A 16,229-nucleotide genomic window follows, 5' to 3' on the forward strand; every position below is an offset into this window, starting at 1 on the left:
TGTGTGTGTGTGTGTGTAACACTCTGGGTCAAGGAACTTTAGGAATGCCGTGCTGCTCTGTCCTTTTGTGCAGACTTCCTCCTTTGCCAGGACAAGAGCCTTGTTTTTAATCCAGACTGATTTGGTAAACACTGACGTTAAGACCGCTGCAGGCCAGCGTCTAATTCCGTTGTTTTCTCCTCCAAAGAAAATGTGTATTTCTTTGGAGATGTCTTGCAGCAGATGGAAATGTGGGGAGGATATAAATGTAATCTGACTAAGGCTCATGCTTTGATTGGACCCCAGATTAGGATTGCAGCCTAGTATTTTCAATAATTATTCTCTAGTTGAATTAAACGTATCCTCTTAACACGGAAAACATACGCTTGTCGTGCATGTCTGCCCGAACATCTGTAGGCCCGCTGCTTTTAATCTCAAAATATTTATCAAGCAAAGGAGGAGCTCAGCATGGAATACATTCAGTGTACAGTAGCTGCATGTAATCCCCGTTCACAAATACACGCAATATCCTTACATGTCCTCACTTGATCTGTGTTTCTTCTGCTTTCTACTGGGACACAGTACATGATACATATGTTACGGCATCATTTCATCTATCCCAAAGTAAGCCCCCCCTGCCTAAAACAAAACATACTTATGTAAATATTATACCTTGCATTATATCTTGTTATTGTTCATTTATAAATTCAACATGTATATTTTCTACTTTCTTGTTTATTTCTTGTCTTTTAATTTGTATTGTACAATGCCACGTCTTTTTATGCTGCTGCAACACAAACAATTTCCCCAATTGGGATCAATAAAGTTCCATCTTATCTTATCTTATCGACCTGGACAATGGAAAGGTGCCCGGCCCCTCACTGTCTCATATCAACCCTGTATTGTTTTACTGCTTTCTTGTCTCGGAGACAATCCAGCAGACAGAGCTTGTTTGCTAATTGATGGTAAAGTGGCCGGGGCATTCATCCTCGGCCCCTCCGTTTGGAGGTGTGGAGCCCCTCTTCCTGTCGTGAATTAGGACCACTTAACCGTCCCGCTTAAGCCCCATTGTTCCTTTTATCACTGACCATTTTAATAAATCTCAGGTGGTAATCTCCAAGGACACGTGTAAAAACAGCTACCTGCCACAACAAAGGCCTGTCAGCTGACTTTATCTGACGAGTGTTGACAAAGAAGGCAGCTGCCCTGCTGGACATAAGGTCAAGCTTAATACCCCCCCCCCCCCCCCTCTTTTCTGTTCCGCCCAGGAGGAGGAGGAGGAGGAGGAAAGAAAGAAAGAAAGGAGGAAGACAGTCGTTGTATCGCGTCTCCTAACTCAAATGTAAATTGTAAAGTGTTCAATGTATACATGTTTGGAGTTTGATAGGCTGGACAAGCTTACACTGTCTTTTATTCTGTATATTTCTATATTTATAGTGCAAATTCAATGTATATACACTCTATATATATATATATCGTTTATTATTGATATGTATATATTCACTGTTTTTGTGTATCTTCTGTATATTCTTATTTTAAATTTGATTTACCTCTTATTTATGTGCTATGTCCTATCTATGCTGCTGTGATAAAGAACAATTCCCAAATTGGGATCAATAAAGTTTATCTAATCTTATCATGACGTCCTCTTATCACAGTGGAAATGACTGTGTAATTCACTGTGTGTGTGTGTGTGTGTGTGTGTGTGTGTGTGTGTGTGTGTGTGTGTGTGTGTGTGTGTGTGTGTGTGTGTGTGTGTGTGTGTGTGTGTGTGTGTGAGTGCATGGTTTAATAAAGGACACAGCAGAGCAGCAACAAGGCAATGAAATAAGAAGAGAAAGATTAAAAAAGCATATGTTTGAGAAGTCATTAAGAGGGACTCAGAGCCTGCTGTGGACTTGATTTACACTGGGTGCTAAGCTGCTGCTGCTGCTGGGTGTAAATAATGTATTCATTTTTAAAGAGATTTTTCCTCTCTTCCTCCGACTATTAAAAAAAAAAAAATCTCCATCTGGTCAAGTGTGAAGTAGGACAGAGCTAGATTAGAGAATGTTCTGTGTTATCTTATCTGAGCACGGGCTTAATGTCTGCACAATCAATGCGCCTCCAACAAGTGGTTCATTAAAACAGAATGGCAATGTTTAATTCCGTGTATTACAAATGTGCGCCGGCATAAAAACTGACGGGAGAGGAATCAGAGTGGGATATGGATTCACATTACTGTCATGAGAGTGAATCAAACTGGCTGTGAATGGTGTTACTGTGAAGACATGTGTTCGAGATGCATTATAGAGAAATGGAAAATCAAACAGGGATATTTAAGTGAGAGGAATAGAGCTGAGATGATTGGACGATTATTTCATCGACAGAAGATAATAACAGTTTGGTTTAACAATCATGTTTTCAGCTTTTAAGCAGAAATGGTTGTACAGCGTCTTAAATGTCAATAATTTCCCCATTTAACAGTTGTTATGTACTTTTACATTCAAAATATTGTGAGGTTTTGATATAATTTGAAGATACCCCTTTTGGCTTTGAGAATTTGTGTTTTTTAAATATTATATTATTTTTTTGAAGAAGAATTTATTGAAAAAATAATTTGCAGATGAGATGATAATGGCAATAAATAACTTGCCAAATGTAAATGTTGAAATGTGGGACATTATCTATGGAAATGGGTAATTTATTAACTTTTAAATGTGCTTCCCTCTCTATATGCCCTTCAATCGCTTTCTAGCCAAAATGCTGACATATCCTCGCACTGACGTCACTTTTTTAGGCCCCAAGTGTCTTCAGTCCCAGACATCAGGTCAGACTTTTAAAAATAATTGATGCAGACGTTTCTCTATTGATGTTTTTAAAGTCTTTAAAGCTCCCTGTAATGGATCTGTTTGTCAAAAGTATTTTAAAAACACATCTAACTCGCCATCAGCAGTTGTCAGCGTGTCACGGCGGCCGGGCTTTTTACTGCCAATGAACTGCCTCGACACGGGACCCGCTTTATTCAGCGTCCCATCGTTAATCTATGAGAGCATCAGCATCCGGCAGGACAACAGGGACATCCTCTCCTGTCCCGCCATCGCTCACATGGCCTCGGCCCCCCGATGCATCAGCCTCATATCTATAATTCATGAAGGTCCGCTCACACCACTGCCAGAGGAGAGCAGAGGTATAAAGCGGTTCGGTGCCAATAACTCGTCATGCTCAGAATCGCAATAGCTCTTCTCGGTCAATCCATCACGAGGGCGAGGCGAGGCCTGCCATGATATTACCCAAATATTATTAAAACTTCGAACCTCCCGAAACCATAAATTAGGAGCAAATGGCCGGCGATGCCACAGCGCGGGGAGGATGTATGGGCGGCTGAGGCTGGGGAGTAATTACACACTTAAAGAGGAAGCGTGGCTGAGCATTGAAGAGACAATACTGAGGAAAAAGTAGAAAAGGATTTGCAGGAAGGCTCATTATAGTTCCGGTTGTCTGTATTGATGGGGAGGGGGGCTGCTGAGTGAAGATTGCCACTTTGACTTCTTTGGATGTCTGGGAAAAACTGGGTGTGGATGAGTGAATGAGTAATGCGTCTCCTTTCCCGAAACATGTAATGTTCAAATGCCCTGAGGCAAAGCACTACACCCCCGCTAGGAGACAGGAGACAGTCGAGAGCAGAGAGTTGGGGATATCCAGAGCCAGCAATGTTCCCTTTTCTTAAGCAAAGGTTTAAAAAATGTATATTATTCATTTACTAGGTCAGAACAACCTGAATCGGGGACCATTAGCGGAGATGGAGAGACCAAACATCTGTTGTTAAGTGCAAGCAGGCTGCAGTGTGACATGTTTGCAGTTTTGCCCTCTTCAGATGTTTGGCCTACAGTGATCCACTTCAAACACTTGGCTTGTGTTGCTCTCTCTCTCCCGCTCACACTCTTTCTCGCTCTCTCATTTTAATCTTTCTCCGGCTCAGCTGAGCTGCAGGGACTGATACACTCTTCTCCTTGACTCCTGCATTCCTCTCTGTAAGCTGTAACTCTGTTTCTCTGCTTCTGTTTCAACTCTCTCTTACCTCTCCTTTGTGGTTTCTCATTCTGTACTTTCCTCTTCTCCCCTTGCTGTGCTTCTCTCTATGTATTAGCATCTTCGTTGTTGCGTGCTTGGTGATGATGAGATTTAATCCCACATGCTGGATGATCCTCACCTGATAGGCAGATTCCTAAGCAGGTTAACTTGTACGTCTTAAGAGGAAAGGACACGCCGCTTCATTTTTTCTCCTGTTGAATTCAGAGCAACGCAGGCTAATCTGGCATTAAAGTTGAACATTGTGTACATCCATCTAAGTGCTAGTGACAGCTGCAGGGTTAAGGGCTGTTGCTGCACACTATGCAACTCCAGGCATGAGCACTATTCATTTACTTTCACTCTGAAATCAGCAAACTATTTTTGAACTGCAAAAAATGTAGCACTAATACCTAATTAAAACTAAAATACCTCTGTATAGTTATAATATTATAATTTGAGTAAAATGTTCCTTTTTTTACTTTGTCTTATTAAATTCATAAATATTTGTTATTCTATTTTTAAATGTTTTTCATAGGACATATTCATTTAATTTAAATACAACTTAAATTCTATTTTACGAGACATTGTTACGTCTTTTTATTGCATAATACTACCTTAACTTCTTAAATTGACTTGCATTATTTGTCAAGGGGGTGAACTCAGAGGCATGAACTCAAATGCACAACTCAGACTCAGACTCGGGTGGTGTTCAAAAATAAAGACTTTACTGGAATGAACACAGTAACAAAAAACACAAAATCACTCTTCCGAGGAAAAACTAGACGCAATAATCGTGATCACGAGAAAACAGGATATGACCATGGAGCGGGCTTGAACGTGGTCCTGAATGAGAAACGAACTGGCACTGGACAGGTGGGGGCTAACACAATATATACCCAAGGTGAGGGGAACAGGGGGAAACAATCAGGGCGGGGAAACTAATCACGAACACAGGAGACACATAGGGGTGGGGAGCATGGAGTTCTGAAACCAGAGGAGGAACACTTATTACAATAAGACAGAGGGCACAGAACAAAGGGACATGACAAAACTTATATAAAGAATAGCCTTTCATGATAAGTTTCCGAGACATGACATTATTCTTTTCAATTGCTTTTTAATTTACGTTTTATTTATTTTATAATAAAATGGAGCAACTACCACAAAAAAAAAACAATGTCCCGAGGGATAAATAAAGTATTTCTGATTGTGATAAACAAAAGGGGCGGGGCCACCTCCCAGGAGTGGGTGCTGCTCGGTGAGGGTGGGGGTGAGCAGGTAGTGATAATTGACGGGACATCTGTTGAGCTGCAGGTGTCTCTTACTTCACTCACGCAGGTTAACAGATGACTTCACCCAGTGACACAAGGCTGTTTGTAGCAACAGTACAGAGACATATCAGCATTTATCAAGTGTATTACATAGATAACATTACTCATGAGGGAAAATCAGGATCAGGAACTACTTTTTGCACAATTGGGACATCCCATATTGTGTTGATACAGTGAAACAAACACAATGGTCTGTACTAAAGCTAAGCTGTATGTAATCAAGATTCTATATATCAGTTTTACATATTCAGCTTGGGTTGCAGTTATTTTCAAGTTTATTAATTGTCAAAAATAATGATGTTGTAAATAACCGGAAACCAAAAGGGTGTCCTAAAATCCTCCACCCCAAAGCAAATGAAGGCTCCCAAATCAACAACAACCTTAAAAATGTAACCAGAAAATGTATAAATGTATATTAATCTAATCTCTTGGTCAACTTATGATTTTGCTTGCCATTGAGCGCTGCAATAACAGCTTTGCTTATCGGGAATTCATACCACATCAAACGCTGCTCGGTACCTTTTAATAGTTGACAGATTTGACGTAACATCATTGGATGTGTTCATGAACAGACTCACATCTCGTGCCCAGACAAACGGCTCTAATGCCCTCATCATGACTTCAGAGGAAAGGCATCAGTGATCTCTACATGTGAATCAACCTCAACACATACGTTTGCCCACAGAGGGAAAAGAAGAAGACATTATTTTGTTGCAAATACAGCTGGAAGGCAACTTAAAAGGGCCATTAGACTGCTCTTGTAATTGTTGAAAGATAAGAGAACAGAGGAAAAATGCAACCAGGGCAGAGACATGAGAGTGGGGGGAGGAGCATTCTTCAAAGCGATATCAATTTTGCCATTAATCCAATTTGAATTGATTTTCCTCCCACGCACGTTAAAAAACAGATGCTAAAATGCTTTTCTTTGCAGTGTCTCCAAATGTAAAGTAGCAGGGAAAGATAGAGCGAGGGAAAGATAGAGCGAGGAAAAGAGGGAAGGAAAGAGAGACGGAGAGAGTGAGAGCGTGGAGTCCAGCATCTCTTTGATTGCTATCTCGGGGCTATAGAGAGCAATCACTGGCTGGAGCCTTTAGAGCAGCTGATTACAGGCAGACTGCAGACTGACCTGAGACCAGGTAACCTCCTCGTCTGCTGACCATCTCATCTCCTCTTTAGTGGTGACAATCTATTAGACAATGTAGTCCCCTTAATCACAACAATACTCAAGTTTAATTTACATTACTAGTATTTTTCTTGTATTTTTGAGGAAGTTGATACCAATATGTGTGTGTTTATAGGGCTGTACCCGAATATCCGTTCGTTGTACTACTCGGGTTTCAATTTCGTTTTGTTTTTTTGTGGAATTTATTGAAAACTCCAATATCAACGTAAGAGCGTGTGCCTCTTCGGGGGGTGCTAACACTTAACCATAAACGTTATCGTTTACTTTCTCCGTCTTTATATGTAGATATGATATTTTCTCCGTTAATCTCCGNTTTAACATGGGACATTTAATACAACAGACTGCAGGAAAAACAAAAGACAACATAAATACAAATGTACACAATTGGTACACGACCGTCCAGAGGAAACTTTTTCTCTAGACCACCAACTAGAGTTACCCTAAAGGTAGGACCTATGTATTATTTCCCGATGTTTGTTTTGTGTTTTATCAAACCCGTATATTAGTATATTTATGACAAATTAAGAGATATTTTCCCCGGGATTGGTTGAGCCACATATAATTATGAAAACAGTTACTAAGCATATTGGTATGTATCATTCAATAGGTAATTTATTTTCAACATTTTCAAAAGGGAACATACGACAATGTATTCATCGAAAGACTTTTTTCTTTCGTTGTAATTTTAGGACTTTTAAACTTAGTCGGTTCTTTAGTTAATCATGTAGAAATAACGTTTCTCCTGTTGACTGACACCTAATATATAATTGATTTATTGATTTTGTCGGGGACTTCTCTGCAGAATGACCTTCTACAGCCCTGGGGCTTCTGCCGCCGGTCAGTCGCTACAAGGTCGGAAGACGACCTCCCTCCGGTGTCGACACTCACTCCTTTCGCCGTCTCCTTCGCGTCGTCTGGCATCAAATCGTCTCCTTCGACGACGTCGTCCATGAAGTCCAAAGATTTGTCCAGGAAGGAGTAACGACATTAGGACCCCTACAAATTCTCATCTTATAGTAATGTAGTTAGAATAACCGTAAGTTGTATTGAATTAATGACAGTAATTACAATAACTTATCCGACAAATAACTTGATCATGGTTTACGACGTGAAGTACAACCAACGATGTTATCGTCTCGCTGCTTCAGGGAGAGGAAAGGACGCCTCGAGGTACCTGAAATAAAAGCCTTTTCACATCATAATCTCCAGTTACCTCTCTCTTTCTGAATAGAAAGCAAGGCAACTTACACGCTGTTTAATGTAACGTATACTACAAACAGGTTAAATTTTCTATTTTAAACGTTCAGTTTTTTTATATTTTAACACAGCATTTTGACACTGTCATTTGAAGAAAAAACCACACTTTTGCAGTTAGCGTTGATGGAAGCAGGGGCAGAGCGTCGGTAGGTGTGGTTCTGCCGACAGTGCAACCGTGTAAGAGACGGAAAGAAAGTCGCTTACCTCGCTTTTTCAAATGTTCGTCCTACTTTTAGTTGAGGTTCAGACCCGTACGACTCTCGCGACATGTATTGTGTTTTCCCGCCAATCGGAAGCCAAGGCGATTCTCGGTCGTACGCCGCGTCCGAAGGCACTAAACATCAGAAAGATTCAACGCATAGAAAAGTATCAGACTATACAAGTTGTCAAAATGCTGTTTGACATGAAACCAACTGTACTTTAATAACAATTCTGAACCTGCTTTGTAGTATACCATTAGCACCGTGTTGAGTTTGCCGCTAACTTTCTATGCAAAAGAGAGAGGTACTGAGCTAGTCACAATGACAGGTACCATGAGTATCAAATATCATTTCATCCAGCCGAGCTTTAAAATGATGCAGGGGAACCAAAATGCTCAGTTTCAAAATGTTTTGCAGAGTGTTCCAAGCTAGAGGAGCTGCGCACATAAAAGCTTTAGTGCCTAAAATAATCCTAGCACTTAGCACATGTAATAAAAACACATCCTGGGATCTTAGGCAATAGCTACTTGCGACTCTCTGTGAAATCAGAGAGCAGATATAAGCCGGTAGTTTACCCAGCATGGCTTTATATATGAACGTGTACCAATGACTGAGCCTCCGAACAGTAGGTGATGGCAAACCTGCCTTGGCATACAGGGTACAGTGATGAGTAAGTGCTTTACAGTTAGTCACAAATCTCAGCGCACTGTGATAGGTGGCATCTAACTTGATTAGGTAATGGGCTAACTTTATGGGCAGGTATTTGTTTATTAATACAAAACTGTTAATGATTCTATGTGGATTTACAAGAAAGTAAACATGTCTGTATTTATATTATATTAACTCCCTCATCTGTAGCAACAGCCTCTATAAATATATGAAAAGGTATAATCTTTCCAAGGAACTTAGATGTTTATATATGCATTTATTCAGCTTTGGCAGTTGTTAAACATCCAGAGGCAAACATTGTACTAACAACACACTCTTGTTTGCAGTCTGTCAACAGAAGGAGAGGACCTCCGAGACCAGGAGTCTGTCAGCAGAGTTTTGGCCGAGCTGTTAGACAACCAGGAGGGCCTGTTCGACTCGGAGGAAGATGACGTCTCCACCACCAACGACTACAGCTCCATCAACGAACAGGTACCGCTAATCACTTCTGTTTCTAACTGCTGTCACTCATTCAATCTGTCTTATTTGGACAGGATGTCAGTATCCTCTACTAAATCTGGTAATGGCATACTATGCGAAGGATTTTGAGTAAGTATAGGGTGTCCGCGGGGTCTTAAAAAGTATTAAAAGTTGATAAATCTATTTAGCGAAAGTTAAGGCTATTACAAAGTATTAAACAGCATTCTCCAAGGTATTACATTTTGTAGCTTGTTTTCAATAAGTATATCAATTGTCCAAAGAGGTTGTGTTCTACAGTCTGCCTGAATGTAATCATTGCGTAGGTGTGTAGTGTGATTCTGTGTAGTTTATTGATGGCATCCCGTTGGGTTTGACGTCATCTGAACAGGACATCACACGCTCACTGCTTGATAGCGCGCGCAGGCCCGTTTACACCGGTTGTTAAACAACATCGTTATGGGGAAATGCAAGTCTGCGTCCAAATGGTTGGAAGATAAGGAGGAAGGACAATCAATACTGTATAGTCAATGTGAGGTAAAGTGTGTCACCAAGGTAACCGGTTAGAACTCAAAGTGGCGATGAGGTCTTAAAATGTATGGAAAGGGTCTTAAAAAAGGTCTTAAAAGGTTTTACATTTGACTTCAGGATTCCTGCTTATACCCTGAATGTATAGATATCTCCAAATGTGCCAGTATGTAAATGAAAAGAAGGTATGAATGTTTTTTTAGCCGTCAGAGACAAACATTGGTTATTCATTCGAGCCTTTGGTCTTGAGCCTACACATCTCCCCTCCTGCTGTACTGGTCTCCCCTCGGGAATAAATCAAGTATATTCCATCTATTTGTGTGCACCCCGCCCTCTACCCAAAGAGGTCTTTGTATTTGTTCTTTTCCCGCGGTATAGTCAGTGTTTAGATCTAGGGTTTTGCATGATTCATGCCTAGAATCTGGTGATATAATAGATTTACATTTTGCAAAAAAAAGAACTCAATACATTACACCAGGGAACCAAGCATATTCTACACAATGTTCTAAGTCTCTTAGCGTAAAAATAGATATAATTACATGAATTCACTGTCAACATTACTGAAATGATTGTTCAATTACAAAACCTGTCAAAAATCCTCCTCTTCCTCCTCCTCCTACTTCCTATTTAAAGACACTCACATAGCACAATGTTGCATTTATCTCTGCCAATGTTGGGGTTGAAATTGTTTCTAAGGGGGGGTAAAACTGGAAATCTTTCTAAGAAATATGAAAGCCATCACCGTCAGAAAGACACAGCAAAATCACACGTGAACAAGCAGGAATCTAAAAACATAATGACCTGCTTGTCTTTATTACCAAGAATATTATCTCAGAGGAACGATTTTAACGAAAGAAATCTGCTCTGTTTTTCAAAATGATTATCAATGGACGGTACTTAGGTCAACCATACTTGACCTGGTTACATTGGGGGAAACATTGGTATTAAATGATTACATCATACCTAGAAACAAAAATCTCTTCCAGTAAAACAAACCACAGTGAAACGTTCAGGCTGACAAATATTAATTAGCTGCAGAGAGAACTTGTGCTGTCTAGGAATGTAAGTACTCATTTCCTCTGTCTATTGTTGTACATAACAACACATTCTGAAAAGGTTTTACATATTACTTTAGCAAAAGAATCTCCAAGAGCCCCACCCAAACACACACACACACACACACACACACACACACACACACACACACACACACACACACACACACACACACACACACACACACACACACACACACACACACACACACACACACACACACCCGCGCGCGCGCACGCACACACACACACGCACACGCACACATGCGCACACGCACGCACACACACACACGCACACACACACATACGCATACACACACACACACACACACACACACACACACACACACACACACACACACACACACACACACACACACACACACGCACACACCTCTGTCTTCTGTTTTGTAGATGTAATGTAAACAGCCATTCACTCTAAAAATACACCAGGACCGGGCTTACAGAGCATGAACTGATAGAGCAAAACAAAGAAGGTGGCGGTGTGACACAAACATAGCGTGACTGATGTAAATAAAACAAAGAAAATGATAAAAGGATGCAGCACTGTTTTTCTAATGTGTAATTAAAATTGCAACAAGTAATACAGATGTGGATCATAATACCATGTCTTCAACAGAGTGAATGGAAAGTACAACAGGAAAAAAACGTATAATTGCATTAACTGATTTCTTGCCACTTGAGGGCTGTACAATAAGCTGTAAACAAAACAAAAGTTGATGTTGAGCAACAATTTCCTTTGGACACATGGGAAAATACAGTCTTGGATTTATCTTTTTTAGCATTTGGTTGATATTTTGAAAACCTTTTTGCATGAAAAGAATACTGTGAAGTTGGTCTACTTATTTTGTCTATTTTTGTTTGACAAACGATGACATAGTAACCATCAGCATGGCAGACATAACCCATTCACTCTGCTGAACAACAGGCTCAGTCTAACCTCTGTTCTTCCATTTTATTGAATTGTAATAAAGCTAAACTGAGATTTGATTTGGTCCTTTGTTAAAAAATCTTCTGTCTATCTATTCTAAAATCTATTCTGCTATAGGACAAATGTAAACATATAAAATAGGAATGATATTGTCTATATTATTCTCACAGTGTCGTTGTTGGATACTTGAAAAAGCATTTTCATATTTCTTTCATTTGCGAAAAAAGATTTTCTGTAAAACGATGGTCAAAATATTAAGAGAAAGATTTCAAATGTTAAAATATACTATGTTTGGGCATAACTCTTGCTTGATGCAGTTGTCTAATTTCTGATTGGAAATGTGGAAATATTACTGTGGATTTACGATTCCACAGTAAATCTTGTATCCCTTTAACTTTCTATTGTGCCCCCAGGTCAACATGCTGTTACCTGCTGGTCTCAGGTCGTAGCTGTAAACGGTCACTGGATTATCGGAGGAAACTGAGTCGGTCAACACCCAGTGTTGACATTTGGGCTTAGGAGATAAACCTCACAAGGGATCAAACAAAGACTGGCCCTTTTGACTGAAGAGAGGAGTGTGTGTTTGTGTGTGTGCATGCATGTTATTGTGAAGAGGTTTCAGTGTTGCAAGTTTGCTGCCGACAACCTAAAGTGGAAGGACGGTGATATTGTCTGAGGGGTTTGGTTATCTCCATGTCAAATGGCAGAGGAAACCTAAAAGGGCGGTATGCCGGCACACATCTTTTAATGATTTTAACTCCTGCAAAAAGTCGAAACAGGGATATAAATAATAAACATGTGTTCAAAATATTTCAGACTTCACTCAATTCTAAAAATGTTAAGAAAAACACAAATAGATAATTGTCTTGTATTTTACTTTGATGGTAAAATATTTACCGTCAGCTTGTATTTAACTACAATATGTTTTTTTTATAATACGCACAAGATCATTTTCTTTAATATATGTTACATGCAGTAGCTGTAACATGAAGGAGTGGAATGATGCAGGCATGAGGTGAGAGGTTAATACAAATACTGTGGGCTCATGTGACATAGAGCAGGTCAAGGCTTGGCACTTCCTCATGTCTGATGAAATGTCAATCACATTGAAGTACGGGATGGTAAAAGGCATGGCTAAGAAAAAGGGTGAGGAGGAAGGGGAGCATCAGAGGGGTGAGGGAGGGAGGGAATAGTGGGCCACCATTTTAATGTTTCTGACAGAAGTTGGGAAGAGGAGAAGGGGATAAAAGAGGAACATCCACACAGAGTTTAATGCGCTAACATCTCTGACAGAAGGATGGCAGAAGAACAGAAAAAAGAGGAGAGAGAGAAGCTGCCATTCCACTGACCTGTCCAACACAGGAAGGGAAACTATGCAGCTTTATCTTTCATTTAATCTTTATAATTTTTGACACAGTAAACTCAAAAACCTCCATGGATTACTAAATGAATGTATTGTTACCAAACAAATCACAATACATCACTGAGTGGTCTGACAGGTTCAGTGAATATGTGAATCTATGTTATTGCCTTCAGGGTCACCAGATCTCAAAGCAGTTGAACACTTATGGGAGATTTTTGACTGAGATATGTTTTTTCACTTAAATGTGAGTTACCAAAAAAAGCACATGGGACTCCAATACTTATCCCCAAACTTTAGAAAGACATGCATCATGACTACAAGTCAGATTGGTCATTTGTGGCCTTTCACATCTAGATATAGGACATCAGGTGAATCCCATACATTGGGAATGGAAAACCTGATGGAACATTTAAAAGTGAAATGTATACCATCTTATTAAAGTCCTATGTAGATTTTTCTTCCATACTAAATTGTAGTTGTCGTTTAAAACCTTGTTTTTGTGTTAACCTTTTGTGTTTCATTTGCATTCATGAAATTGAATGTATATTTAATATAGCAGAGAGACAGTGAAAGAGCAGGGGAGGGACAAAACAATTAAGGTTGGTGATGTTAAATATGGAATAATAGACTATAAGTAAGGGTTGAGAAGGAAGCGTGAGAAAGTACACACACACACACACACACACACACACACACACACACACACACACACACACACACACACACACACACACAATTAATCCTAGTATAAACATTATGCTCGTAGAATGTCCAGGAATATATGCTGCGGTAACTGTGACTCACATAGCCTGACCACTTCTCAATTTTCTCACACACACGCGCACACACACACACACACACACACACACACACTCTCTATCACTCTCTCACACATACAGACACCCCCTCTCTCTGAAAAACACTGACACACACACACACACACACACACACACACACACACACACACACACACACACACACACACACACACACACACACACACACACACACACACACACACACAAGATTATAATTAATCGGCCTGCTTCTTGGATAATTTCCAAGTACTTCATTAGGAACAGAGGTATAATTGTTGTATTTACTGTCAGACTGTTGCAGCTTTGACCCTTAACTTCCTTTCTAGTTCCTTTATAGTAATGTAGGCTATTAAGGTCTACTGTTGGACGGACCGTAAAGGGATTTGTAAGGGAGCATCAGGCCAATGCCTAAAATGTTAAAACGGAAAATGAGGATATGAAAGCATTTTCCTATTCACAATATAAATACCAGACACCATGGTCCATTTCAGGTTATGTTCTGTAAAAGGAATGCATGGTGAGACCCGAGAGCTGTTGTGCCATCTGTTTTCCTTAATCTGTGTGATGCCGCTTTGAATACCGTGCATTCAAATTCACATTCATACACATACATGCACACAGATGACTCCACAAAGACATGCACACACTCTGTCCCTCTCTCTAGCCCTCTAAAAACACAAATACACACACACATACACACGCATGCACAAGCACCGACCAACTGCTAGATCCATTAGCAGGTCATGTAACAGTCATTGTTCATTGCTTCATATGAGCTTCTATTTTCAAGAGCCAGCAGGAAGGGGCATAACACTTGCCAACACCATCAGGTGTTCAGGTTGCAAGAAAAACCAAACCAACCATTTGGTGAAGTCTTAATGGGAATACAGTATCTGTGTGTTTGTGTGAGAGTCTCTGTTTATGTTGTCATGCGTGCTCACCTTATCTGCCCATTCACTGTCTTATGTGTGTTTGTTTGTTTACAGCAGGTAGCATTAGCACCATCAGGTGAAATTCCAAGGATAGCCTGCTCTAGGTGGAGGTTGCCATTAGTGTGGAAGTGAAATACAGCTGCAGAAAGAATGTCAGCTCATTGCATTGTTCTCCTCAGACAGGCATGCAGTTGCTAACCTGTATGTTTTAGTGTTGTTCTGAACTACACAGCGGATGTTTTGCCAGGGCACGAGTGAAACACTTAGAGGCCAGCCCTTTTAGCTAAATGTGATGGATTACTATGGGATTACTATAGATGAAATACATGTCCACCATTGCACAATATTTAATTAAATAGAAATGAATGGAACAGCTTACTAGCTTGCTTATTGCTACTTTGCAAACTTGTTTTCAGCTATGTTGCTAACAGCGCAATCATTTGACACAGTTTAGGTACAGACATATTGGTAACAACGACTCCGGTTTAATACTTGTCCACAAACTATTTGTCTCAGTTTATCAGTTTAACTTCGCAAGTACATTTTGCGTCCTTAAAGGGTGTTTGAGTAGCCCTTTTAAATTAATATATGTTGCTGCAATCTTGATGAGTCCGGGTCATAAGTCTGAGCCTAACTTAAAAGATTAAAATATGCGAAAAGAAACACCACTACTATTGGCTGTTAGATGAAAAACAGCATAAACACACCTAAATTATATTTGTTGTTTTTCTTATTTCTCTCAGGATACCAGATTACTAAATTCCTCTGCCTCCGTAGGCCTCCCGAAATAATAAATTGGAACATTTGAGGGAATGTTAATGAAACATACATCACAGACTACTGATAAAAAACAAAGAATCTTTGAATGGATTTTTCCACCAGCCTCATCATTCACATTCCCTATGGGCCACAGGCTTGGTCATTTGAATACAACAAGGACACAATCCTCTCACTGGGGCAGTTTCAGCCGCCAGGTGAGTGTGCGGTCATTCATGACAGGGGTGCACTTAAACACAAACACACACACCTGAAACTATACAATCCCTTTTCTATTTACATTGCTGTTAATCTAGGGGAATCCTGGGTGATTGTGTGGGTTGTTAGCTGCTTTATTCTTCTATCTGAGACACACACACAAACACACACACATACACACTTCGACCCTGGGGTCAGTGTGCGGTTGGCTGTAACAGTCTGGATGATGAAAAGGTGTGTATGAGACGATGGACTGGTCTTACTCTCTCTGCCAATGACGCACACTCAAACAAACACACTCAAACTCACGTCTGTGGTCGCTGAGCGGTCAGTTGCGACAGACACATTGTTTCCCCTCTGGCTGACCGTTGGCCACACACACACACACACGCACGCACGCACGCACGCACGCACGCACGCACGCACGCACGCACGCACGCACACACACACACACACACACACACACACACACTCTTTC

The 16,229-nt window shown here is 40.3% G+C and overlaps 1 long non-coding RNA gene across 1 annotated transcript in view; it reads left to right on the plus strand.

Annotated features, from left to right (window-relative positions):
* The first annotated feature begins 380 nt into the window (after positions 1–380).
* Positions 381–16,229, plus strand: part of LOC104965562 (uncharacterized) — a 19,994-nt gene continuing 4,145 nt past the window's right edge. Inside the window, exons 1-3 of the long non-coding RNA XR_800543.1 lie at positions 381–392; positions 6,395–6,398; positions 8,999–9,143. This is a non-coding gene — a long non-coding RNA (uncharacterized lncRNA). The remainder of the gene's footprint in view (positions 393–6,394; positions 6,399–8,998; positions 9,144–16,229) is intronic.

This window comes from Notothenia coriiceps, unplaced genomic scaffold (genome assembly GCF_000735185.1).
Source record: "Notothenia coriiceps isolate Sejong01 unplaced genomic scaffold, NC01 NC01_scaffold00037246, whole genome shotgun sequence".
Classification (NCBI taxonomy): Eukaryota; Metazoa; Chordata; class Actinopteri; order Perciformes; family Nototheniidae; genus Notothenia; species Notothenia coriiceps.